This window comes from Lactuca serriola, chromosome 3 (assembly GCF_051521515.1).
Source record: "Lactuca serriola cultivar US96UC23 chromosome 3, Lser_US96UC23_V15, whole genome shotgun sequence".
Lineage (NCBI taxonomy): Eukaryota > Viridiplantae > Streptophyta > Magnoliopsida > Asterales > Asteraceae > Lactuca > Lactuca serriola.
In genome coordinates this window covers 281312830-281340632 of record NC_136410.1, presented here as the reverse complement: position 1 = coordinate 281340632, position 27803 = coordinate 281312830, and positions in this window count along the sequence as shown.

The window sequence follows — 27803 nt, the reverse complement described above, 5'->3', positions numbered from 1 at the left end:
GAGCTCAGCAATGTACACCCCGTGTTCCATGTCTCAAATTTGAAAAAAGTGCCTATCAGACAAAACTCTTGTCATTCCTTTGGAAGAGATAGAGATAAACGAGAATCTCCTGTTCGTCGAAGAACCAATCGAGATATTGGAAAGGGAAGTGAAGCGTACGAAGCAGAGCCGCATTCTGATTATGAAGGTTCGATGGAACGCCAAGCATGGATCCGAATTCACATGGGAACACGAAGACCATATGAATAAGAAGTACCCTCACCTATTCTCTCATTCATGAACCTATCTTTCGAAAGAATTTCGGGACGAAATTCTCTCTAACGGGGGGATGATGTCACAACTGGCATTTTAATTGCTAGGAAATTCTATTCTGATGTAAATATCATCCATTGTAAAAGCTTGTACTCCAAGTGAATACTATACTCTATGCTCATTCAAATACATCTCATATGTTCAAATAAGGGTTGGAAACCCTAGAAATCCCGACTCACGTTCATTATGGACTAGGATTCTCTTATTGGGCCAAAGGGACCAATAAATCATCAATTCATCAATCTATAACGTTTTCGGCCATTTGGGCCTAGAATGATTCATTCTACCTCCAATGGAGCATGATGGGTCGTAAATGATTTAATTAACCTTAATGGGACATAACCCATTCAATTTTACCATTTTGGGCCGTGAACCTTCTTAAGGGCCCAATGGGCCGAAAATTGCTTGGAGCTTCATAAAAATTCGAACAAGACCAATAATGGGCCAAATCATTTCATCCTCATCTCTCTTAAATCCAAGTTTTCGGCCCATTATACTTATTAGACAAAAAAAGGAAAAAGAGGAATTTTGTGCATTAGACACCTCATGTTTGCATAGTTGTCTTCCATGCAAACATCACCTCACCATATATCTCTCTCTCTCTCTTCTCTTATTATCAGCCAAAACCCTTCCCCTCATATCTCTCATTTTCCTTTCAAAAATCTTCAAAACACTCTCTAGAACACCTCCCTTTTTCCTCCAAAATTTTCGAGATTTTGGGTGTAGCTTCAAGAGATTCTTCTTCATGATCATCAACTTTGGTAAGTTCTTACATAGATCTATGATTTAACAGCTTGGTCTCTTCAAAAATCTCCTCTTACACCCATATTTTTTTGGATCATGTTCTTAGAACCATCTAAGTTCAAGATCTAATCAAGAAAACTTTCTAGGATCAAAAATCTTCTTCCACTTCTTCACCAAAACCAATCCATCACCCCAAGTGGGTTCATACCCCCTATTTTTGATTTTTACTTTGTTTTGTGGGAGAATACAAGTTGTGTTGTGTAGATCTATGTGTGTATGCATGAATATGTGTGTTTTTCATGATTTATTTGGTGGCTATGTGTTGTTTACTTCATAAACCTAAGAATATGTTAAGAACATGAAGTTTGTCACTTAGATCTACATGAAAACCTTGAGAAAAATATGTGTTATCACATATTATACTTTTAAACAAGTAGATCTGGGAATTATACACTGAAAATAGTAAAAATGACTGTTGTGTTCCAAGATCTATAAACTAAACTCAAAAATCAGCCTTTCATAGAAACGTTTTGGTCTAATCTCGAACTGTTTTGACCACCTTAATGATAATATTTTTCAAAATTGTTTTACATTATTACAATTTCAGGTTTATACCTATAGAATTACCACTCTCACGTTTCCATACGATTTTTCTACAATTTTTGGCGAATTTTACAAAACTGCCTGTCATATTTGAAATAATTTCGGACCAACCTGTGAAGGTGAGTAATTTCACACTAGTTTGAGGCCATCAAAAATTTTGAGAAAAATTCTGAACAAAGTAGAAAAAATTTAAAAACTTTCATAATTTACGGATCCAAATTTTGACTTACGATGATTTTTCTACGAATTTTCTAACAACTAGGTCAGAAAAGTCCAAAACCAGAAAAATGTGTGTTTTCACAAAAAATCAAGCCAAAAATGATATTTTTGACAAAAATGGGTTTAAAATGATATCTTTACCACAAACTAGTCATCAACACAAGTTTTGAACAAAATGGAGACTAAAGTGTTATTCTTACAAAAATTGGGCCTTAAGTGTAAATTTTTGGCTTATTGGGTCAAGAACGTCATTTTTTTACAAAAAGTGGGCTTTTATGCGATTTTAGTGAATACTTGAATCAAAACCAACGATAAACTAACAAACAAATTAATTTGATCATTTTCTAGGTTATTGGGCCTTAGTGGCCCATTTATATGTTTGACAGGTCCTATATACTATTTATATGTTTATTGGGCCTCATTAACCCATTAACCTGTGTGGCGGACCTTGGATACTATTGTGTGCTATTTGGGCCTGTAGATACCTTACATGTGAAATGGGTCTTAGTTGTCCTTTCATATATATTTCGGGACCATGTTATATAATCTCCTTCCAATTGGGTCTTGAAATGATTTACATGTTTAGCGATGCCTTAGTAGTTCACTTACATAGTTCATTGGGACTGGAATGAGTTTATACTTTTTCTTCGCGTAAATTCGATTAAGGATCTAGTGAGTTTTGTCGGTTGACACCTATTAAGTGTACGATCATAGCTTGTAGTTATAACTAGAGTCTCTTCGAGGGATAGCGGGGATTTATGTATAGATCTATACGGGGATGATACCCCAAACCTGAGCTGTTCGCTATAGTTAGACTAACTCAGTCTAGGGTGACGAAAACCTTATAATCAAAACCTGTGTCCAACGACGGCAAGACAGGTGAAATTGTCATAATTTAGTATTGTTATGAGGACTCACTTAGAGGAATTAACGTTATGAAGTTTATGGAAGACCATTCTCTTTTCTCTTGGATTACTCGGAAACATATTCGTACTGGTACTGAACCTCGGGGGTTGGTATGGCAGCTTTCTCTTTTACAGTTAACATCAGGTTGTCTGGGAACATTCTCTTTACATGCTCTTTACATTCCCTCTACATTCTCTTTACCCTTTTAGTCAAATAAACAAAAACATACATGCGTTAATACAAGATCTGACACAAACATACTAAACAATTGCAGGAAATATAGGATTTTCTGGTGGTTTCAAAGTTATACAAATCATTTTTACAAACATGCTTATGAACTCACCAACATTATATATGTTGACGTTTTCAAAATAACTTGTATTCTCATGGACATGTTAAGCAGAGGAATCAACAAGAATAGGGGATTAGTTTTGTGTATTGTCAAACATCATACATTGAATGTTTTGGGCATGTTATTTAAACGTACTTGATGTAAACAATGGCAGTTGTATTATATTATGCATGTCGATGATGATGTTATGTTTCATTTATATTCATTGTAATTATATTTGAAGATGAAGTCACGCACAAGCCCCCGGACGTTTCTGCCGTCTGGTTCAAAGGTGTGACAGCAACCTTCAACTATCTCATAAAACTCTAACCTAGGCATTATCCCCGCAAAAGTTATAATTGCTATCACCACCAGTGGCAGACGTAACCGGACATCACTGTCGTCACAACTCAGCACCGCACCACCATCTGTCTTCATGACTATCTACAATTTCCTTTATTCGTCACTCCGTCGCGTCTCACTCTATGCCACTTTATCGTCAAGTTAGATCTGACAATGGTCTCCCCACCTATATCTTTCGCCCACATATGTATTAGTTTTTGTACTCTATATAGAATGTTGAAAAGTTTAAATACCTAATATATGGTGTTTTTGATTGATTTGTATTTATTTTCGTTTGATTCTTGTAGATTACTAGTTTATTGTGGATTTTTGGTTTACTCCTTTTTATATCATGCTAACTTTCTGATATACGATATTTTGCATTTCTTTGCATTTATTTTTATTTTATTTAATAAAAGATCTATTGTTTTGTTTTTGTCCTTTTTCAGATCTAGAATGTTCAGAAGGTTTTAAATTTGAAAAATCAACGAATGTTGAGAAACACAAATTAAAGAGGAGAGTACTGTAGCACTACATATTGGTTTCCAGGTCTTTCATAAATAAGGGTTCCTGTATCGAACTTTCGAAAAAGGTTTTAAACTAAATGTTGTATTCTTTGTTGCTGGTTTGTGAATAAAGATTGAATGTTGTTTAATTTGTTGGTATTTTTTTTTCATTAGATTAGATCATTAGATGGTGTACAAGAAATGACGACGAAATCGATATACTAGTATTATGGATGATAATAAAACTGGTTTGAAGGATTTTATTATTTCAAAGCTGTTAAGACAGATAGGATCTAAGAATTAATGTTTCATTTTTTAATATACACGATAACCATTTTTTAATAATGTCCACGTATTGAACTATTTTTTTCAGTTAGACATGCCTTTTTTGTTATTAACGTACCATAATATAGATTGTTTAATATTTATTACAACTACTAATTATTAAACTCCAATAAATTTCAATTTGAAGTTAATACTGCACAATTAGCAAATATCGTGTCTCCTTTTAAATTGACGGATCTCTTCATAATATGAAAACTAGATTTTAATCTTTTTGTAGAATTAGTTCCAAGAATTTCTTAGATAACAATGACTATATATATGTTTTTGATTTGATATATTTGAGTGAGTTGAAACAACTCAAATATTTTCATCGAACAATCACATTCAACAAATGTAATGTTTCGTGTGAAAAAAAAAATCTAAAAAATTGTCGAAGAAGAGTTGCTATCCAAAAAGCTGCAACTCAATGATTTTATAAAATAACAGCTACAATTGAGAAATGAAAAAGCAAGGTATTTTAGAGGTGCTGTCAAAACTCACAACGATTTCAAAAAGGTATAGCATTAATTTTTTTCTAATATTTTTATTCTAAAAATATTTAATTTATGAAATATAGTTAGGCTTTAATTGTCATTCACTACGTTTGAATTTGGTTTATTTAGAGTTAGTTCATTTTATTATTGAATTATTTTTTCACAAACATGAAACTATTAAAAAACAACTATAAATGCATCTAATAGACGTATATTCCTAGCAATGTAAAATAAAAAAATATAAAAATGACCACAACATTAAAATATAAATTATTTAAAAACGACATCCATGCAACTAATAAAATTAATATTCAAGTTTCATTGAGATTCAAGTTATTACAACAATATATATATATATATATATATATATATATATATATATATATATATATATATATATATATATATATATATATATAAAAGCTTAAGTACTCAAACTCATCATATTACGATGTTTTGTATCATATATACACATTGTAGTTGTCCAACTATGATATATATAGCTTAGTAAGTGTTCGGCATAAAGATGCAATATAAGAAGAAGATAATAGTGAAATTTTAGAAATCTTGAAAGTAAATCAAATTAAAGGTTGAAGTTTAAAAATATTAGAATGAATATATCACACAAAACGACGTATTATGATGGGTTTCGTTATCTAAACTTATAGACCTTAAAGGTATATTTACTTTTTCCATATATATATATATATATATATATATATATATATATATATATATATATATATATATATATATATATATATATATATATATATTACAAAACACTCGCATACTTTGATGTTTGACATAAAATACAAATATACTATACAACAATATTTACAGGGCAAACAACAATTGCCTAATAAAAAAATAATTAACCATAATTAACCAACAAATATAAACAAATCTAATTGCATTTGTTGAAAGAAAACTAATTGGCCAAAAAAATAATCGTTCAAATTAAAATTAATCATTGTCTATGCATGTCATATATCATGACCAATAGTATCATACTATTTTAAAAGAAATTTCAACAAGCATAATACCTAACAACAAAGTTGTCCAAGAAAGTATTATGAAATGCATTTTTAAGGGAAATTGTCAGAAAAATCTCAATATTTTTGGAAAAGTTTTATTTAGTAAAAAAAATGAACAAAAATGTCTCGATTATTTGATTTTACATAATAATATTTCACTTCTATTAAAAAAAAAGGCATTTTTTGTTAGTGTGAGTCAAAATGAAATAATTGGGACTTTTAGGTTCAATCTTTTTTAGGACTAAAGTGAAATTTTACCCAAAATATTAGGATTTTTTTGACAATTTCCTATTTTTTTTAATAAGAACATTCTTTCACCCTTTAGCCAAAATAGTTAGGTATATTCATTTTTACCTGTAATAACCATGGTTGTTAAAATCGCGATCCTTATCGTAGGATTGTACGATCTTAGGTATGAAAAAGATCTAGATCGTAAAAACATCATATTTTGGATAGGATCGCAGGTAGGATCGTAGGATCATGATCCGATCTGATCCTACCTTTCCTTGATTTTTTTTTTTTTTGCAAATGAAATTTTTTTTTACCACTTTATATCTTTTACCCTTTACCAATCTACCATTTATCATTTTTTATTGCAACCTATGATTAATATTTTGAAGTTTTTATAACATTTAAACGATAAATTAAATATTTGAAATAATTTTCATGATTAAATATTATAAATTAAAATTATATTTTATGTTGTAAGATCTTAGGATCTCGATCCCGATCTTGCAAACCCAAAAAACGATCCTAGGTAACATCTCGATCTTGACAACCTTGGTAATAACAAATTACTAACATTTTATTCACATAAAAATAGTAACTTACTTATAACTTATCTCAAAGCGTATTAATCGCCAAAAATATATAATTCATTATGTCGGCTATATTAACTTATGTCCGTCGCTTATTGATAAATAAAATTTGCGATCCATTGCTATTTTTTAATATAACATATATACGAAAAGAAACTGTTTTCGAGGGAAAACTATTTAATCGATCGTCAACTGTCGGATAAAAACAAATCGTTTAAATGAAACTATTCACCGTCCTCGTAATCGCTGACCGCTGCATCGCGTGGGTACCCCATTAGTGTATGTGTGTGTGTGTATATATATATATATATATATATATATATATATATATATATATATATTATAAAATTTTGTTAATTGCGAACACTTTAACCGTAAACCAATAAATTATCTTTTTTAATATATAACAAAAGATATAATTATTTTAGTTCAAAATATTTGATTTTGGAATATATGAGACTTCTCAAAATAGAATTTTTTTTAGAAAAATCAACAAAAAACATTTTAATGATGTGTGATTATTTTGTAAGCTAAAACCTAAAAACAAGAAATATACGTTTTCTTGTCTATCTAAGAGGCTTATGAATGAAACTTATCATCCTCTATCCTCGTGTAACGCCCCATCCCTGGTATGTCGTTCTCGTGGCATTTATTTAGAAGTTTTATAGAGGGACTCGGCGAGTCTATGGCCTGACTCGTCGAGTAGGGTCGAGTTTTCAAGCACGTGTTAGTCGGCGACTCGACGAGTCCATATTCGGGACTCGACGAGTCTGCCTGCCAGGAAGAAACCCTAAATCCCCGGGTTGCTTAGTATTTAAGCAACGTTATGTGCCCCAAACTCGCCTCCTTCACCCTCAGAGAGCTGTGAGAAACCCTAATCCATCCCTTGTTTGATTTAAGTGTTTTTGTGTGGATTCTTGAAGGCTTGGAGAAGAAGAAGAAGAAAGGAACAAGGAGAAGAGGTGTAGAGCAAAGATCCAAGGTCAAAATCAGAGTTCATTGAGGTATTTCTCGGAATCCTCCTGTTTTATGCTTAAAACCTCCATTAGATCATTTCTAGGGCTAGTTTGGTGTATTTTCCAACCTTATAGTAGTATGGATGCCATAATAGGTTGAGATATCCCTAGATTTGTTCATTTAGGGGTTGTAGAGCCCGGATCTATTGCCTTTTTGAAGTTGCTTTGCATGAGAACCCAAGATCTAGCCTTTATCATGCTTTTTGAGCCTTATAACCTTCTTGGATGCTTTTGGACACGTAAAGGTAGAATCTTTACGTGTTAGTCGAACTAAGGAAGCCCAAATCTATAAGTTTTAGACGTTGGATTCAAGCAGAATCGAGTTTAAAGTAGCTGCATGGATGTGACTCAGCGAGTCGGAGGAATGACTCGGCGAGTCAAGTTGCGAGTCCCGATTTTTCCCCCTTTTGAGTGATGTCGAGTGGGAACCTGTGAGTAATAGAGTGGACTTAGTGAGTTGGAGGGCAGACTTAGTGATGGAGGGACTCGACGAGTTGTTCATACAACTCGGCGAGTCCAATGCAATCTTCTTAGCTCAAGAACAACCCGTCGAGTTGTTCATATGACTCGGCGAGTCGGATGCAGATTGTCTGAGTTCTTGAATCGAGAGGGCACTCGTCGAGTCGATGCCATACTCGACGAGTAGCCGCGAGTAGGGTTGAGAAGTAAGACTAGAGACTCGGCGAGTTGGCGGCCCAACTCGGCGAGTCAGGTCAACTGTAGGTTGACTTTGACCGGGAGAGTTGACTTTGACCAAGGGTAAAAGAGTCATTTTACCCCAGTGCAGTGATTAGCATTTGATTGAGTTTGTTTATGGATTTGTAGCCGGGGAGATACCGGAGCAGCAGCAGTTAGCTTCCACAGCCATACACACAGCAGCCAGTTCACGAGGTGAGTTTCCTTCTAGTAGGAACGGGTCTAAGGCCACAATGCCGGCCCGTTCAGTTAGCCGTAGTTTCTGGACTTCGGTCCAATGCAGTAGTTAGTATGTTTGACGCCTCCGTGGCTCAAACAGGATTTATGTGTTTATGCTAGTTGATATGTTATGCTATACTGTGTTCAGTTAGTCAGCTTCGGACTTCGGTCCAATGTAGGGGACGGGGTCCCAGTCAGCTTCGGACTTCGGTCCGATGTAGGGGACGGGGTCCCAGTCAGTGGGCAAGGCCCAGTATGTGTTCTTTTTATGTATTGTATAGTATGTGGTAGTTTGGGGGAGCTCACTAAGCTTCGTGATTACAGTTTCAGTTTTGGTTTCAGGTACTTCCGCAAGCAAAGGGAAGAGCTCGGGATGATGGCATCGCACACACCACAACTTCAGTTTTGTCCTGGGAGTTGATTCGGTTTCTTGATATGTTTGGATACAGTTGTGACACAGTTTTTCTCACAGTATTTTATTATGGTTTTTGAAACACGCAACATATGGTTTTATTATGTGATACTCAATTTCGTGGGTTTTGTTATAAGAAGAATCGAAATTTTTGGGTGGTATTTTTGGTTCGTTTCAAGTTGGTATTAGAGCCTTGGTTTGAGGGATTCGGATACACCTCCGGGTGTATCTGAACTCAAACTAAGGGAAAGATAAAAAGATTTTCAAAAAGGAAAAATGTTTTCAAATGGAATTTTGAAAAGCACTTAGAAAGAAAAGAATTTTTAAACAAGATAAGGGTGTGGTGCATGCGATCAGCCGAGCTCAAGTAAGTACTCCCAAATTACCCATACAAGTTTTATTATTATGATTAATTGTTCCAGTTTCAGTAGAACAGCATGCTAGTATAGGACTAAGGATCTAGGAGGATGCCTTATGTGCCTGCTATATGTGTTCTAGCTTTATGAGAATTGCATGCTAGTGTTGAGTAGACAGAAGTAGGATAGTATGTTTAGGTTATGCCTGGTAGCGCGAGCTTAGCATCGTATGCTAGTTCAGTTTCACATTATGAGAGTAGATTTGCTTGAGTAGTTTCCGGTGTCCGAATGCTGCTTGCTTCGTGCTTGTAGAACTCTTGGTGATGAGAGTTAGCCGTTAGATGAATACGCCACGTCACATGTGATCAGGGTTGAATAATCTCAGAGTATTGGATTCGGCCCTATTGCGCAGCTCTTGTTTAAGTCTAACCGTTGTAGGGACGAGCCTTTTACTCAAAGGATTATCCGAGCCTCACCACATGTGATGGTATTCAGATGATGGCTAATTAGCATTACAAGGAGGCCTTCAGCAGCTGAGGACTGGTTTGAGTGGAGTCAGAGATTTCCCTAGGGCAAGCCTAGGATGAGAGTAGTAGAGATCAGTAGTAGTAGAAGTGACTTGGTGGAGTCAAGGCAGTTCTTGAGGAAAGTACGGATAGATGTGGAAGGTAGTATGGGCCCGTACTACTGAAAGAAGAGGATCCGTACTCGAATCAAGGAAGGCCGAGACAAGAACAGGAACCTAGTCGTAGTATCAATGATCCCTTGAGATATTTCAGTTTTCTGATGTTGCTATGATGTGTTTTAGAATGGTGGTTTTACGTTCGAGGCCAGCAGCCGGCAGTGTAGGTACCGGGGAGGGATCAGGATTAGGCTCGGGGGACGAGCGCATGGATGAGCAGACCAGAGAGTTTCTTTCTTCAGAGATTACTCGTATCATTTTAGAGCAGACTCCTGTGATCTTCGGTTCGATCAAGGAGGGTATCCTAGAGCTAATGGATGAGAGGTTGGGCACCTTCCGTGCCGAGGTGGCGGCCATGATGGGGTCGCACACACTTACGTTCAAGGAGTTCAGGGCATGTGGAGCTCCAGACTATCATGGGGCACGGGACCCCATAGCGAGTACTAGATGGTTGGCGGATGTGGCCAACGCGTTCCGCACGAGCAGGTGTCCCGAGGGGGACAAGGTTAGATTGGCGTCCTGTCTCCTGAAGGACAGGGCACAGGATTGGTGGGAGGAGGTCGGACATACCATTGGAGATGATGCAGCATTGGATGCCATGACTTGGGCAGTCTTCTCTACCAGGTTCAGGTCGGAGTTTGCACCGGTTATTGAGGTGCAGCAGTTAGCCAGAGAGTTTCAGGACCTCACCCAGACTACAGAGACCGTGGCGGAGATCACCGCCAAGTTCAGGGATAGGGCTCTTCTTGTTCCTCAGTATGCGGCCGATGAGGAGATGAAGAAGGCCCGTTATCATGAGATGTTGCGGAGCGATATCCGCCAGTTTGTGAGCCGGTCCAGCTGTAAAACGCTGAATGACATGATTGCTAGGGCTCGAGAGAGGGAGATTGATCTAAAGATGGAGATGAAGAGGAAACCGGAGGCGGTTTCGGGTTCAGGAGGTTCGGGCAAAAAGACCAAGGTTTCAGATCACAGATCCAGGATTCAGTCGAGCCACGGTCGATGTGGCAGGTGTAGGAGGATGCACGATGGGGTGTGCAAGGCAGGGAGTTCCGGCTGCTTCAAGTGCGGTCGGACTAGGCATTTGAGCAGGGATTGTACGGCCCCTGCTACTGCCGTTGCAGCATCAGATCTGATTTGCTTTCAGTGCAATCAGATGGGACATAAAAAGTCCCAGTGTTCGAGTTTAGCTGCAGTAGGGAAGGTGGTTGCACCTGCCCCTGCTACTTTGAGGATTACAGATGGTCGGCAGGGCCGAGCCGAGGCGCCAGTGGCGAAGAGTAGGGCGTTTCAGATGACAGCAGAGGAGGCGCGAGCGACTCCTGATGTGGTGACGGGTATGTATCTTCCCTTCATCTCTGTATTATTATTGTTTGATTATTGCTTATGATTATATGTTTTATATAGGGTCGTTCTCTGTGAACGACATTTCTGCTATGGTATTATTCGATTCGGGGGCTACCCGATCATTTGTATCGCTTGCACTTAACAAGAGATTTAGTAGAGCTCTAGGGGAGCTGGATTGTCCACTAGAGGTTGAGATAGCAGATGACAGGACCGTGAGGGTCGCCAGAGTGCATAGAGGGTGTTCTCTTCAGTTGTTCGACGAGCAGTTTTCGATGGACCTGGTTCCATTCCCCTGCGAGGGAATAAGGTTATAGTAGGCATGGATTGGTTGAGTCCCAATGGGGCGGTGATTGATTGTGAGCAGCAGCTAGTGAGGGTTCGCACTCCCAGTGGGGGAGAGTTAGTGATTCAGGGCGAGAGGCCACAGCGCGGACCAACCTTTTGTTCCGCCGCAAGAGCGAGACGTTATTTCCAGCAGGGTTGCTCGGGTTACATAGCTTATGTCTTGGATGCCCAGGAGAAGGGCAAGACGGCAGTTGATGATGTTCCGATAGTGCGAGACTTCCCGGATGTATTTCCCGAGGATTTACCGGGAATACCTCCTGAGAGGCAGGTTGAGTTTAGGATCGACCTGATTCCTGGTGCGACTCCGATAGCCAAGGCACCGTATCGTCTATCTCCCCCTGAGATGCAGGAGTTGTCTACGCAGCTGCAGGAGCTGCTAGACAAGGGTTTCATTCGGCCGAGCAGTTCGCCTTGGGGAGCGCCGATCCTGTTTGTGAGGAAGAAGGATAGGTTGCATCGTATGTGTATAGATTACCGGGAGTTGAATAAGGTAACGGTGAAGAACCATTACCCACTTCCGAGGATAGATGATTTGTTTGACCAACTTCAGGGAGCGTCTTGGTTCTCCAAGATCGATCTATGCTCCGGGTATCATCAGATGCAGGGTAGGGATGAGGATGTGCAGAAGACTGCTTTCAGGACCAGGTATGGTCATTATGAGTTTGTGGTGATGCCATTTGGGCTCACCAATGCTCGAGCTGCGTTCATGGATCTCATGAATCGCGTGTGCAGGCCGATGCTGGATCGGTCAGTGATAGTATTCATAGATGATATCTTGGTGTATTCCAAGACGCAGGAGCAGCACGAGGAGCACCTAAGGGAGGTGATGGAAGTTTTGAGGAGGGAGAGACTTTTCGCAAAGTTCTCCAAGTGTGAGTTCTGGTTGCGCGAGGTGCAGTTCCTTGGACACCTCGTCAACCAGAAGAGTATTTTAGTGGATCCGGCCAAGATAGAGGCCGTGATGCAGTGGGAGGTCCCGAAGTCTCCATCTGAGATTCGGAGCTTCCTAGGGTTGGCAGGGTATTACCGGAGGTTCATTCAGGATTTCTCCAAAATAGCAGTGCCGCTCACCCGACTGACCAAGAAGTCGGTGGTATTTCGTTGGGAGCCTGAGCAGCAGGCAGTGTTCGAGATCCTCAGACAGAGATTGTGCGAGGCTCCGATCCTTACCTTGCCAGAGGGAGTAGAGGACTTCATAGTCTATTGTGATGCCTCGATCACAGGTATGGGAGCAGTGTTGATGCAGCGAGGTCATGTGATAGCTTACGTCTCGAGGCAGCTGAATCCTCACGAGGCTAATTATCCTACCCATGATTTAGAGTTGGGGGCGGTTGTGTTTGCCCTCAAGATTTGGAGACATTATCTTTATGGGGTCCGTTGTATTATCTACATAGATCACAAGAGTTTGAGGTACCTTATGGATCAGCCGAGTCTGAACATGAGGCAGAGGAGGTGGTTAGATGTGCTGAAGGATTATGATTGTGAGATCCTTTACCATCCAGGGAAGGCCAACGTGGTGGCCGACGCCCTAAGCTGCAAAGTGTCGGCAGCCCCTATCAGAGATTTGTGTTTGAGTATGACAGTGATTACTCCTTTGTTGGAGCGGATCAAGGAGGCTCAGGTTGAGGGCCTCAAGGAGGAGAGGCAAAAGTGTGAGAGGATAGTGCGCCGAGTAGCTTCGTTTGATTATGACAGTCGGGGATTGCTGACGCTTCATGGGAGAGTGTGGGTACCGTACTGGGGTGGGGTACGGTAGGTGTTGATGGACGAGGCTCATAAGTCTCGATTTTCTATCCACCCAGGGGCGACGAAGATGTATAGAGATCTTCGACCCGATTATTGGTGGCCCTGCATGAAGCGGGATGTCGCTTGGTATGTTGAGAGATGCCTGACCTGCAGGAAGGTCAAGGCGGAGGACCAGAGGCCTCACGGCAAGATGCAGCCGTTAGACATTCCCGTGTGGAAATGGGAGGACATCACCATGGATTTTATCACCAAGCTCCCCAGGACCGCGCGAGGAGTAGATTCGATATGGGTAGTAGTGGATCGGTTGACGAAGAGTGCTCATTTTATCCCGATCCAGGAGAGTATATCGGTAGAAAAGTTAGCCGATATCTATGTGCGTGAGATCGTGGCACGTCATGGAGTGCCGGTATCGGTGGTGTCAGACCGAGATGTCCGTTTTACATCCAGATTCTGGAAGCGGTTTCACGACGAGATGGGTACTCGTCTTCATTTCAGCACCACTTTCCACCCTCAGACGGACGGGCAGAGTGAGAGGACGATTCAGACTCTCGAGGACATGCTCCGGGCATGTGTTTTAGACTTCGGTGGCAGTTGGGATACGTATCTTCCGTTAGCGGAATTTTCGTATAACAACAGTTATCATGCGAGCATTGATCGACCTCCCTTTGAGATGCTTTATGGGAGGAAGTGTAGGACCCCAATTTGTTGGGGCGAGGTCGGTCAGCGAGTCGTTGGGAGCACAAATGTGGTGCTCAAGACGACCGAGTTGATTCAGCAGGTCCGTAGTAGACTGTAGACTGCGCAGAGTCGGCAGAAGAGCTACACCGACAGGAGGCGTTCAGACTTGGAGTTCCAGGTAGGCGATATGGTCCTTCTGAAGGTCTCACCTTGGAAGGGTGTCATCAGGTTTCGGAAGAGGGGCAAGCTGGGCCCCAGGTTGATTGGTCCTTTCAGGGTTTTGGCCCGAGTGGGTCGGGTTGCTTATCGGTTGGATCTTCTTGTAGAGCTTAGCCAGATCCACAACACTTTCCATGTGTCTCAGTTGAGGAAGTGTTTTGGTGGATGAGTCAGCAGTTGTTCCCCTAGAGGATATTCAGGTTGATAGTAGCCTGAATTACATTGAGAGACCGGTCGCGATTCTGGACCGGAAGACAAAGACCTTGAGGAACAAGGCAATTCAACTAGTGAAGGTGCAGTGGCAGCACCGGAAGGGGTCTGAGTGGACGTGGGAGGCTGAGGAGGAAATGAGAGAGCACTACCCGGAGTTATTTGCAGATTCAGCCGTATCAGACTTCGAGGACGAAGTCTGAGACAAGTGGGGGAGAATTGTCACGCCCCATCTCTGGTATGTTGTTCTCGTGGCATTTATTTAGAAGTTTTATAGAGGGACTCGGCGAGTCTATGGCCTGACTCGTCGAGTAGGGTCGAGTTTTCAAGCACGTGTTAGTCGGCGACTCGACGAGTCCGTATTCGGGACTCGGCGAGTCTGCCTGCCAGGAAGAAACCCTAAATCCCCGGGTTGCTCACTATTTAAGCAATGTTATGTGCCCCAAACTCGCCTCCTTCACCCTCAGAGAGCTGTGAGAAACCCTAATACATCCCTTGTTTGATTTAAGTGTATTTGTGTGGATTCTTGAAGGCTTGGAGAAGAAGAAGAAGAAGAAAGGAACAAGGAGAAGAGGTGTAGAGCAAAGATCCAAGGTCAAAATCAGAGGTCATTGAGGTATTTCTCGGAATCCTCCTGTTTTATGCTTAAAACCTCCATTAGATCATTTCTAGGGCTAGTTTGGTGTATTTTCCAACCTTATAGTAGTATGGATGCCATAATAGGTTGAGATATCCCTAGATCTGTTCATTTAGGGGTTGTAGAGCCCGGATCTATTGCCTTTTTGAAGTTGCTTTGCATGAGAACCCTAAATCTAGCCTTTATCATGCTTTTTGAGCCTTATAACCTTCTTGGATGCTTTTGGACACGTAAAGATAGAATCTTTACGTGTTAATCGAACTAAGGAAGCCCGGATCTATAAGTTTTAGACGCTGGATTCAAGCAGAATCGAGTTTAGAGTAGCTGCATGGATGTGACTCGGCGAGTCGGAGGAACGACTCGGCGAGTCAAGTCGCGAGTCCCGATTTTTCCCCCTTTTGAGTGATGTCGAGTGGGAACCTGTGAGTAGTAGAGTGGACTCAGTGAGTTGGAGGGCAGACTCAGTGATGGAGGGACTCGACGAGTTGTTCATACAACTCGGCGAGTCCAAGGCAATCTTCTTAGCTCAAGAACAACTCGTCGAGTTGTTCATATGACTCGGCGAGTCGGATGCAGATTGTCTGAGTTCTTGAATCGAGAGGGCACTCGTCGAGTCGATGCCATACTCGACGAGTAGCCGCGAGTAGGGTTGAGAAGTAAGACTAGAGACTCGGCGAGTTGGCGGCCCAACTCGGCGAGTCAGGTCAACTGTAGGTTGACTTTGACTGGGAGAGTTGACTTTGACCAAGGGTAAAAGAGTCATTTTACCCCAGTGCAGTGATTAGCATTTGATTGAGTGTGTTTATGGATTTGTAGCCGGGGAGATACCGGAGCAGCAGCAGTTAGCTTCCAGAGCCATACACACAGCAGCCAGTTCACGAGGTGAGTTCCCTTCTAGTAGGAACGGGTCTAAGGCCACAATGCCGGCCCGTTCAGTTAGCCGTAGTTTCAATGCAGTAGTTAGTATGTTTGACACCTCCGTGGCTCAGACAGGATTTATGTGTTTATGCTAGTTGATATGTTATGCTATACTGTGTTCAGTTAGTCAGCTTCGGACTTCGGTCCGATGTAGGGGACGGGGTCCCAGTCAGCTTCGGACTTTGGTCTGATGTAGGGGACGGGGTCCTAGTCAGCTTTGGACTTCGGTCCGATGTAGGGGACGGGGTCCCAGTCAGTGGGCAAGGCCCAGTATGTGTTCTTTTTATGTATTGTATAGTATGTGGTAGTTTGGGAGAGCTCACTAAGCTTCGTGCTTACAGTTTCAGTTTTGGTTTCATGTACTTCCGCAAGCAATGGGAAGTGCTCGGGATGATGGCATCGCACACACCACAACTTTAGTTTTGTCCTGGGAGTTGATTCAGTTTCTTCATATGTTTGGATACAGTTGTGATACAGTTTTTCTCACAGTATTTTATTATGGTTTTTGAAACACGCAACATATGGTTTTATTATGTGATACTCAGTTTCGTGGGTTTTGTTATAATAAGAATCGAAATTTTTGGGTGGTATTTTTGGGTCGTTTCACCTCGTTAGTATTCTAGATCTAGGGTTTGGGTGTGAGTCATTGAAGGCACCATCCTTTTAGTGCTAAGATTGCCATGACTAACAGGTTCATGGTCAGGTAGCGAGTGAGGGTGGGGTACTAAGATAGTACTAAAGACTATAGAGTTGATTCAATAGGTTTGTGGTGGGCTACGGACCACACAAAGCGGATAGAAGAGCTATGACGACTGACGTCGTTCTGATCTTCAGTTTCAGGTAAGGGATTTTGTATTCCTGAATGTGTCACCATGGAAGGTGTTATCAGGTTTTAAAAGTAGGCTAAATTGGGCCCAAGATTTCTTAGTCCTTTCAGAGTTATTTCCAGGGTGGGAAAGGTTACTTATGAGTTGCATCTTTTTTTATTGGAGCTTAGTTAGATCCAAAATACCTTCCATGTTTCTGAGTTGTGGGAGTTCAAAAGTTTTTAAGACCAAAGTCTTAAATAGAAGGAGAAAAAATTAAGATCATTGGATTAAATTTGAATGGTGAATGATTAGAAAAGGTTCGGATTCATGTAATTAAGAATTAGCCAATCAAATGAAATGCATAAGGTTTATCATCCGTATTCTCTAACATACTTACACTTTTTGATCTTATAGATTTACCCCCATATACCTGATGTGTGTTAAACCAACTAGTTTTATTCCTACTTCTAAATTGTAACTTAATCACACAAAAGGCAGTGGACCTGTTAATTGGTGGTATAGACCTAGTAAGCAGGGTATCGAACTCAAGAAAAAACAATTAAACTAATTACTAAAATAATATAAAAACAAAATAACAAATAATAAAAGAGGGGTTTTCTCTAGTTTTACAAGACTAGAAACTTACTAACAGTTAAACTAAATAACTAACTAACAACTAAGCAAGCAAAGACCAACTAAATTCAATATCTAAAGGGACTTCTGTTCTGGTTTTACTCAATTCATCCTATGGTTGATTTAATGACAATAGTGCAATGGATTAACCTTTTATTGGCTACCGATTTAGGTGATTTGATTCACATTTGCTACGCTAATCCTTAGAAAATAAACTAATTCAAGTAGTGGCCAGTTGTCTAAATTAATTAATTCTCTAGGTTGTTTATTCGGGTTAAATAAGACTTGTAATGGTTAATCAGATTAAAAATTCAATTAGCCTCTTGTTGTTGGTTTATCAAACAAGCTCACACATTAACTTACTTATTCTCTAATTAATCCTAGCTTCACTTTCACTAATCCTAGGCACATAATAAAGTGTTCACATAAATCACATGAGGTAAAAAATTAAGAGATGTTCATGCAGCCTAATTGCCTTCCTATTAACAAAAAATAGTTATGGTTAATGCATAAGGATTTTTAACAAGCTTAATTCAACAAAATCGTCAATTTAAAGTTAATCCTACCATTAATCAAACCATAGTCTCAAAATTGTCTTACCCAAACATAAGCTAGAAAGTTTAGCTCATGATTAAGGCAGTAGAAAACTCAAAAACGAAATTCAATAACATAAACATGGTTTAAGTACTAGATATAGTTAAGAGAAATCAAATTATGCCTTAGTTATCCTTCAAAATTGGAATTAGGTTGGATCTTCACTCTTCCAGATGCCTCTCTTCGTTCTGAATCACAGCTCCTCTCTCTAGGGTTCTCTAAATCTTCTTGCATCGATCTAGAAAGCTCTTTTTATAGATTCGACCTGACTCGTCGACAAAACTCACTAGAAATCTCTTTCAAGATGTGACTATATTATATACATTAAAATATATAAATCGTATAATTATTGAATTTTGATCAAATATATGAAGTTTTTAGAAGTGTTCTATTAATATTTAATAGAAAAAAGTTAACAAAAACTCATTTATTTTAGCCCCGATAAAAAAACAAAAATAACTTGCGCCTTGGAAAAATCTCGCGCCATAACGCGATAAGGCGCGTCTTGACACGTTATTTGGGCGTCACTCTTCACAAACCCCCCTTGAACGTTTTCGTAACAGCTACACCACGCCTCGCGCCATAGCACGCCTTGTGGCAGACCATGGTGTGTTTTTTAGAACCATGATATATATACTATGATCAGATTATTTATGTTTTTGATTTGATATATTTGAGTGTGAGTTGAATATAAAAACAACACAAACAACACAAATATTTTCATCGAACAATCACATCCAACAAATGTAATGCTTATTTGAGTGTGAGTTGAATATAAAAACAACACAAACAACATAAATATTTTCATCAAACAATCACATCCAACAAATGTAATGCTTCGTGTGAAAAAAAAAGTCTGAAAAAGTCGTCGAAGAAGAGTTGTTATCCAAAAAGCTAAAACTCAATGATTTTATAAAATGGCAGCTACAACCAAAATAAATTGGAAAGGTAAACTATATTTCGGATTTCTTAAAAAAATAAAACAATTGAGAAATGAAAAAGAAAGGTATTTTAGAGGTGCTGTCACAACTCACAACGATTTCAAAAATGTATAGCATTTAATTTTTTTTTCTAATATTTTTATACTAAAAATATTTAATTTATGAAATATAGTTAGGCCTTTAATTGTCATTCATTACGTTTGAATTTGGTTTATTTAGAGTTAGTTCATTTTATTATTGAATTATTTTTTCACAAACATGAAACTATTAAAAAACACTATAAATGCATCTAATAGAGGTATACTCCTAGCAATGTAAAATAAATACTCCTTCGGTTCCAAAATAATAGTCCACAGACAAAAACATACAGTTTAAGAAAACATTAATTACCATTAAATTTATTAAAAGAAATGACAGACTTACCCTTCTGTTGCATTTAATTGTATGGTAGTTGCATTTAATTTTATGGTAATTTAACTAATAATGAGGGATATTATGGTAAAAGACATATTTATTTTTAGAAGTAGACAATTATTTTGGGACAAACCAAAAAGAAAACATAGACTATTAATATGGGACGGAGGGAATAATATAAAAATGACCACAATATTAAAAAAATATACTATTTAAAAACGACGACCATACAACTAATAAAATTAATATTCAAGTTTCATTTAGATTCAAGTTATTACAACAATATATATATATATATATATATATATATATATATATATATATATATATATATATATATATATATATATATATATATATATATATATATATATATATATACTTTGATGTTTGACATAAAACACAAATATACTATACAAAAATATTTATAGGGCAAACAACAATTGCCTAAGAAAAAAATAATTAACCATAATTAACGAACAAACATAAACAAATCTAATTGCATTTGTTGAAAGAAAACTAATTGACCAAAAAAAAAGTAATCGTTCAAATTAAAACTAATCGTTGTCTATGCATGTCAGATATCATGACCAATAGTATCCTACTAAGGCGGAAGGGTGTGGCCGTGTGGGTGCGGTCCCAGACCGCACTTTGTGCCACGTAGACCAAGAACACCGCCTCCAGACCACAGTCTGGTGCGGTCTTGGCCGCACTGCGGTCCTTAAGTGTTGCGCATTCTGATTGGTTGAGGGGAAAAAAAGGGAGGATCACCAGTTGTTGGGTATTTAATTTAATTTTTTTTGCTTTTTCTTTCTTATATATACATATCTAACATCATTTTTTTTCACAACACAATCTCTTGTCTCTCTCAAAAAACTTTTTAAAATAAATCAACACTCTCTCAAAAATGTAATATTCTTCATCTTCTGAAGAATTTCAGACTATTTTTGATACCGCTATTACGTGTGTTCAAATGGCGGAACAAACATACAACGTTGTATGTAACAACGCAGCTGCAAGTTCTCAACGGAGAACACGAAAATATATTTGCAGAAATCGTGAAGAAGCCAACCAATGTTTGGTGCAAGACTATTTTGCAGATAATGCCACTTATCAAGGGCATTATTTTCGTAGGCGCTTCAGAATGCTCAAAGGTTTATTCGAACGTATAGTTGAAGATGTAACGAGGGAGTGCAGTTTTTTCCAACAACGCTACGATGCTAGAGGTACACCCGGTTTCACTCCCTTACAAAAATCCACGGCCGCACTTCGTCAGTTAGCATATGGCATTCTGCCTGATGCGTTTGACGAAAGTTTTAGGATGTCTGCTAGGATCGCACGAGATAGTCTCCATTTTTTCTGCAAAATTGTGATTCAGTTTTATGGTCCAAAATATTTACGTAAGCCTACATGTAATGACATCCTGCAACTGCAAGCTCATTATGCTAGTGTGCATGGGTTTCCTGGAATGCTGGGGAGCTTAGATTGTCTCCATTGGGTATGGGAAAATTGCCCTACAGCATATCATGGGCAATTTACCCGAGGTGGTCATGGTCACCCAACGGTCATACTTGAAGCAGTTGCATCACAAGATATGTGGATTTGACATTTTTTTTGGTTCTCCTGGTTCGATTAACGACATCAGCGTCCTTAATCGTTCACCAATATTTAACAAGATATACGATGGATCCGCACCAGATTCTTCTTTTTCAAGTGCCTGGAACGCCATATAAGTATGTTTATTATCTAGTCGATGGAATCTATCCTGAGTATGTTTTGTTTGTTAAATCATTTACAACTCCACATGGTTCTAGACGAAAGAAATTCGAGAGAGCTCAAGAAAGATCTAGGAAGGATGTTGAGCGTGCTTTCGGAGCTCTAAAGAAACGATGATTCATATTGAAAAAACCAGTAGCTTATTTAGGCGAGGAAAATCTTGAAGAAATCATGTATACATGTCTTATATTGCATAACATGATTATTGAAGACGAAGGAAGAGTGATATGTGCGTTTGACGAGGAAGAAACCATACCAGAGACACAGCCAATAGAAATTGGTGGCAAAGAGTATATAAACAGGAGAGCAGAGATACATTGCACTGAAACATTTCACAGTCTTCGCAATGACTTGGTGGAACACATTTACGGGGTTCAAAAATTAACCTTAATTTGGATCCACCGGATGACCCCGAAGACGAGTTCTCGGAGAACGACTTTATGTAGTTTGCTTTAGTTATTTTATTTGTGTTTTTTAAGTTTCTAAGATTATTTAAATGTCATATGTGTGGTTTTCGTTTTTTTTTGGTAATGCAATGTAATGTTTTTTTTTTATTTTCAAATAATGAAAAATTATGTTTTTTTATTAAAATAGAAGTTTTATTAAATTAAAATAGTTAAGAAAAAAAAGTTTTATTAAATTAAAATAGTTTAAAAAAAAGAAGTTTTATTAAATTAAAATAGTTAAAAAAAAAAAAAAAGGAATGTGTGGCACCACTCCCTTGGTGTGGCAAGAAACCACACTTGAGTGGTAAAAATGACATGACGCTTATGTTCAATTTTTTTAGGACTAAAATGAAATTTTACCGAAAATATTAGGATTTTTCTGACAATTGCCTATTTTTTCTAATAAGAACATTCTTTCACCCTTTAGCCAAAATAGTTAGGTATTTTCATTTTTACCCGTAATAACAAATTTCTAACATTTTATTCACATAAAAATAATAAGTTACTTATAACTTATCTCAAAGCGAATTAATAGCCAAAAATATATAATTCATTATGTCGGCTATATTAACTTATGTCTGTCGCTTATTGATAAATAAAATTTGCGATTCATTGCTACTTTTTAATACAACATATACACGAAAAGAATCTATTTTCGAGGGAAAACTATTTAATCGATCATCAACTGTCGGATAAAAACTAATAGTTTAAATGAAACTATTCATCGCCCTCGTAATTGCCGACCGCTACATCGCGCGGGTACCCCCATTAGTGTGTGTGTATATATATATATATATATATATATATATATATATAATTTTGTTAATTGCGAACACTTTAACCGTAAAACAATAAATTATCTTTTTTAATGTATAACAAAAGATATAATTATTATAGTTCAAAATATTTGATTTTGGAATATATGAGACCTCTCAAGAAATATTTTTTTTAGAAAAATCAACAAAAAACATTTTAATGACATGTGATTATTTTGTAAGCTAAAACCTAAAAACCAGAAATATATATTTTCTTGTCTATCTATGAGGCTTATGAATGAAATTTATCATCCTTTATCCTCGTTAGTCTTCTAGATCTAGGGTTTGGGTGTGAGCCATTGAAGGCATCATCCTTTTAGTGCTAAGATTGCCATGACTAACAGGTGCATGGTCGGGTAGCGAGTGAAAGGGGGGGGGGGGTACTAATATAGTACTAAAGACTATAGAATTGATTCATTAGGTTTGTGGTGGGCTACGGACCACACAGAGCGGATAGAAGAGCTGTGACTACTGACGTCGTTCTAATCTTCAGTTTCAGGTAAGGGATTTTGTATTCTTGAATGTGTCACCGTGGAAGGGTGTTATAAGGTTTTAAAAGTAGGCTAAATTGGTCCCTAGATTTCTTGGTCCTTTCAGAGTTATTTCCAAGGTGGGAAAGATTACTTATGAGTTGCATCTTTTTTTATTAGAGCTTAGTTAGATCCGAAATACCTTCCATGTTTCTTAGTTGTGAAAATGTTTAGCCGATGATTTTGTAGTGGTTCCCATGGATGAAAATCAGGCTGATGAGCATCGAAATTATGTAGAGAGACTGGTTGATATTCTTGATAGGAAGACAAAGGTTTTGTGCAACAAGATAGTGGGTTTGGTGAAGGTGTAATGGCAACACCGGAAGGGTTTTGAATGGACTTTTTACCCTAGTTTTCTATCTCTCTCTCATTGGGAGCTTAAAATCTCTTTTGGATGTTTACTTTTCATTATTACTATAAATATTGAAGATCAAGTATTTTTTAAGGTGGTTAGAAGAAGTGTTTAAGTGTACATCGAGCAAGGTTACTCTATTTCTAGAAAATTGTGAGTATAAAGCTCAAATCTTGATCTTTAGCTTGTTATATCATGGATTGTGCCCTTTTATAACTTATTTACTTTTTGGTGGGGGATATTCTTGTTGGATGGACTTCAATACCTTTCATGCACTCTATGATGCATCTAGGGCTTTGTGAGTTAATAAAGGTTGGACCTTTGCCCCTTCTATTCAAGTCGTGCGAAAAGATTACTTAGAAGTTTGTGGCCTTATAAGGGATAAAGTTGGAAACTTTATCCATTTAGACATCATATTAATTCAGATCAAAAAACGGAAGACTTAGACTTACTAGATTGAGATTTGAATAATTGTTTCCAAGACTTTATGAGACGTCAAGTTAAGTTCTTTCTTCTTATGGGAAGGCTTAATAATTATAGTTGGAAACTATATCTGTTTAGAACTTATGAGAGCTTAAATATGGAGTTTAGGGTACTGCCTTTGTGGATTAAGTCACTTTACCCTTTGAATTAAGGTAGATTGGGTGCGCTTTTCCAAAGCATGATGTACTTTTGACTAAATCTTGACTTTGATGACCTTCCTGGCATGGTTAACTTTGGGTCAACCATTGCGGATGAGTCCTTAGCTGAGATTAGACTTTGTGTTATGGACTACGTGGTTAGTAATGCCAGCCTTCTGGTTGTTGTGGTTGAGGTGATTTATGATCGACTATGAGTTGAGTCTTCTTACTATACTATTTAGATTGCTAGATTGTCTTTTTGAACTTGCATGAAAAACCATGGGAGGACCATGGGGCACTTGCATGAATGACAATGGAAGGACCATGGCACTTAAATGAAAGACCATGGGAGGACCATGGAAGCCGTACATAAGACTATGGGAGGATCATAACAATCAAGACTTTAGGAGGACTACAACATTCACACGTTATGTATGTTATGTATGATATGTGGTGTTTTGGGGAAATGACCAAGCTTTGTCCTTATGGTTTCATGTTTAAATGTTTCAGGCTTCTGGTTCCAAATGGAAGCGCCCGACCTGATTGAACTATATTCCTTGGAGTTATATCTGTAATACCTATTTTTATTTACTCTGATGCTTGAGATGTACATTATACCTTGATTAGCTTTTGATCAAATGATCATGTGGTTTTGGAGTTTTCAAAAAAAAAAATATTAGTATTTTAGGATGTTTCACCATTTAATCACCATCTAGCTCGTTAATCCCTTAAACCCAGTCCACTAACTACCTAACGTCGAACGTTTTTTGAAACCATACTAAATATTATGATAAAATAGATACCATAGTAATATTAACCGATTATTAATTCCATGAATACATGAAATGCGAACTATCCTCCGAGAACGTATCAATGGGTTTAGAAAAATATAAACCATTTCGATTAATCGAAAAATAACATATATTCATCTTAAACAAATTCGAACCACAAATCTTCCCAATTTCTCCGTTGAACATATTGATTGATACCTTCTTCATAGTACCTGTGTTTTTTGTAAGCGAAATGAACCAATAACTATACTTATTAGTACTAAATAAATTTTACGATATTTCTACGTAATAAAGTCACCAGGTCAGAGTATATTTGTTCCAAGGGAATCACACTGATAAATAATGTACGAGACATTTTGATTAGCAATATAGATTATGTATGGTTTAAGCCATTTGCTTGTAGTAGGAGTTTTGATTTTTGAAGGAATATCAAACCATATGATATTATCAGAAGATGTAACATAAGATACATAGAAAATAACCATTTTGTTGTAAAATTCATGGCTTAGACTTTAGCATATTATTGATGTTCTATTTTTTACACATATAAATAAGGGAATGTAAATCGATACTATTGCAAGGATGCCAGTAAAAATATTAAATATTAAATAACATGTATGTAAGTAATGTATTAGGCATTTAATGAGTTAGTTAAGAAAATTTCCAATCATATTTAATATAACCCCAAGGAGTTTAATTTATTTACTATTTATTTATTTTATTTATATTTATTGTTTTTCTTCTTATTTAGGCAAATATAGCAATTAATTTAATTGTTATATTAAAATGTCCTTAGGATATATTTATCATGAAGATATCATTTAATATTTACTTTCAAATAAAAACATTTATTACATTTAATATAATTACATTAGATATCACTAAAAAAATTTTGGTAGAAAATTTATTAAATTATACCTACCACTTAAATGACTCTTGGTTGTAATTAATTTAAAGATAGATTGTATTGTAATTAATATCAACAAGACAACATAGTGGATATATAGATATATATATCATGAGAACATATGTAGCAACAAAATAAGAAAACAATATATCAAATCATGAGTTTGTCAAAATGGTACTCTTACTTATGTGTTATCTTCCAGCTTGCTATCTTTGTACATGGTTTTGATAGTCCCATGAAAATCAAAACTCCACCTTCGAGCAAATGGCTTGAACCATACAGAGTTACCATCACCAATGGAAATATTCCTAAATTGGTCATGGGTTGTGATGATCATGCAGCGGAGCTAGTCGGGCCTGGTGGTACATTTTCCTGGAAATTTCGTATGAATTTATGGGATACAACCAGCTTTAATTGTCGATTTTACTGGTTTGCAGACAATAGTAATGATTTACAAAACCAAATAGAGGTTCCTATTTTCAATGGCGATATAATCAATTTATGCGGTAAAAATTTGTTTCATATGAATAGATGTTTTTGGTATGTTACTAAGTTTGGTTTTTATTATTCCAATAGTAATGACCCCTTTCCAGGTGGTAATTGGAGAGTTATGAAACTATGGAATAATATGTGATATTTTATTTTCATTAGTTTTCCATATATCATTGTAATAGTTATTCTTCAATTATAAATAAAAGTTATTGTTTTCGATTATTATTTTTAGAGCTATAGAAAGTAGTATGAAAAAAACACACATCTAGTGGGAAGTTGGGCCAATAACAAATAGTCTAAATTACACTGACTAGAAGGCATGGAAATATAAAAATCAATACCCGATGAAGAAAAAAATATTAGACTAAGAACTATGAGAGATACATTCACAGGACCTTTAACAACAACTAAGGTTGAGAAAACCTCTTAAAATAGTAACCAACTAAAGAAACTATGAATCATTGTCAAAATTAATATTATATAATAAAAAAAATTTGGGTTTAGATTATATATATATATATATATATATATATATATATATATATATATATATATATATATATATATATATATATATATATATATATATATATATATATATATATATATATATATATATATTATTTGAGACCATATGTCTTTGTGGCACGTGGTAATGCAATGCAAATAAAATAGTTACAATATTGAAAAAGAATATATTTTCTTTATTATCATCTCGTTTTTTCCAAAATATAAAATAAAAAAATAATAACAAATATGGAAAAGAAAATCAACGTCAAAGACAAATTTCACACAAAAATTTTGTTTCCGATAAAGGTTTTGTAATAATTTTAGGTCTAATATTCTATTACTGATAAATTTAAAAATATATAGTTTAATGTTTTAGTAGAATAATACAAAGACATATATATATATATATATATATATATATATATATATATATATATATATATATATATATATATATATATATATATATAAACATACTTGTAATATTTTGAAAGAATATTTCATGTAATGTTAAAAAATATAATTTTAATTTTATATTCTTTTTTATTATTATTTTGGATAAAATAATAAAAAAAACTGATATTTTTTTTTTTTAAGTTTCTATTTAGTATGAATTTGAAACAAGGGATGGTATTCTGGTGGATCCAGACAAAATCGAGGTCGTGATACAGTGGGAAGTTCCAAGATCCCCATCTTAGATTTGGAGCTTCCTGCATTTTGTTGGGTATTGCCAGAGAATCATTTAGGATTTCTCCAAGGTCGTAGTTCCTTTCCTGAGAATCATTCAGTCAGGGATTGAGCAACAGGCGACATTTAGGCTTTGAGTCAAAGACTATGCAAGGCTTTGCTACTTACTGTTCCTGAGGGTGTGAATGAATTTGCGGTTTATTGCGATACTTCTATCATGGGTTTTGGAGTAATGATTATGTAGAGGGGTCATGTGATAGCTTACGCTTCGAGGCAGTTAATGCCTCATGAGGCGAATTATCCAACTCGTGACCTGGAGTTGGGTGTTGTGTCTTCGCCCTCGAAATTTAGCAACATTATTTGAAGGGG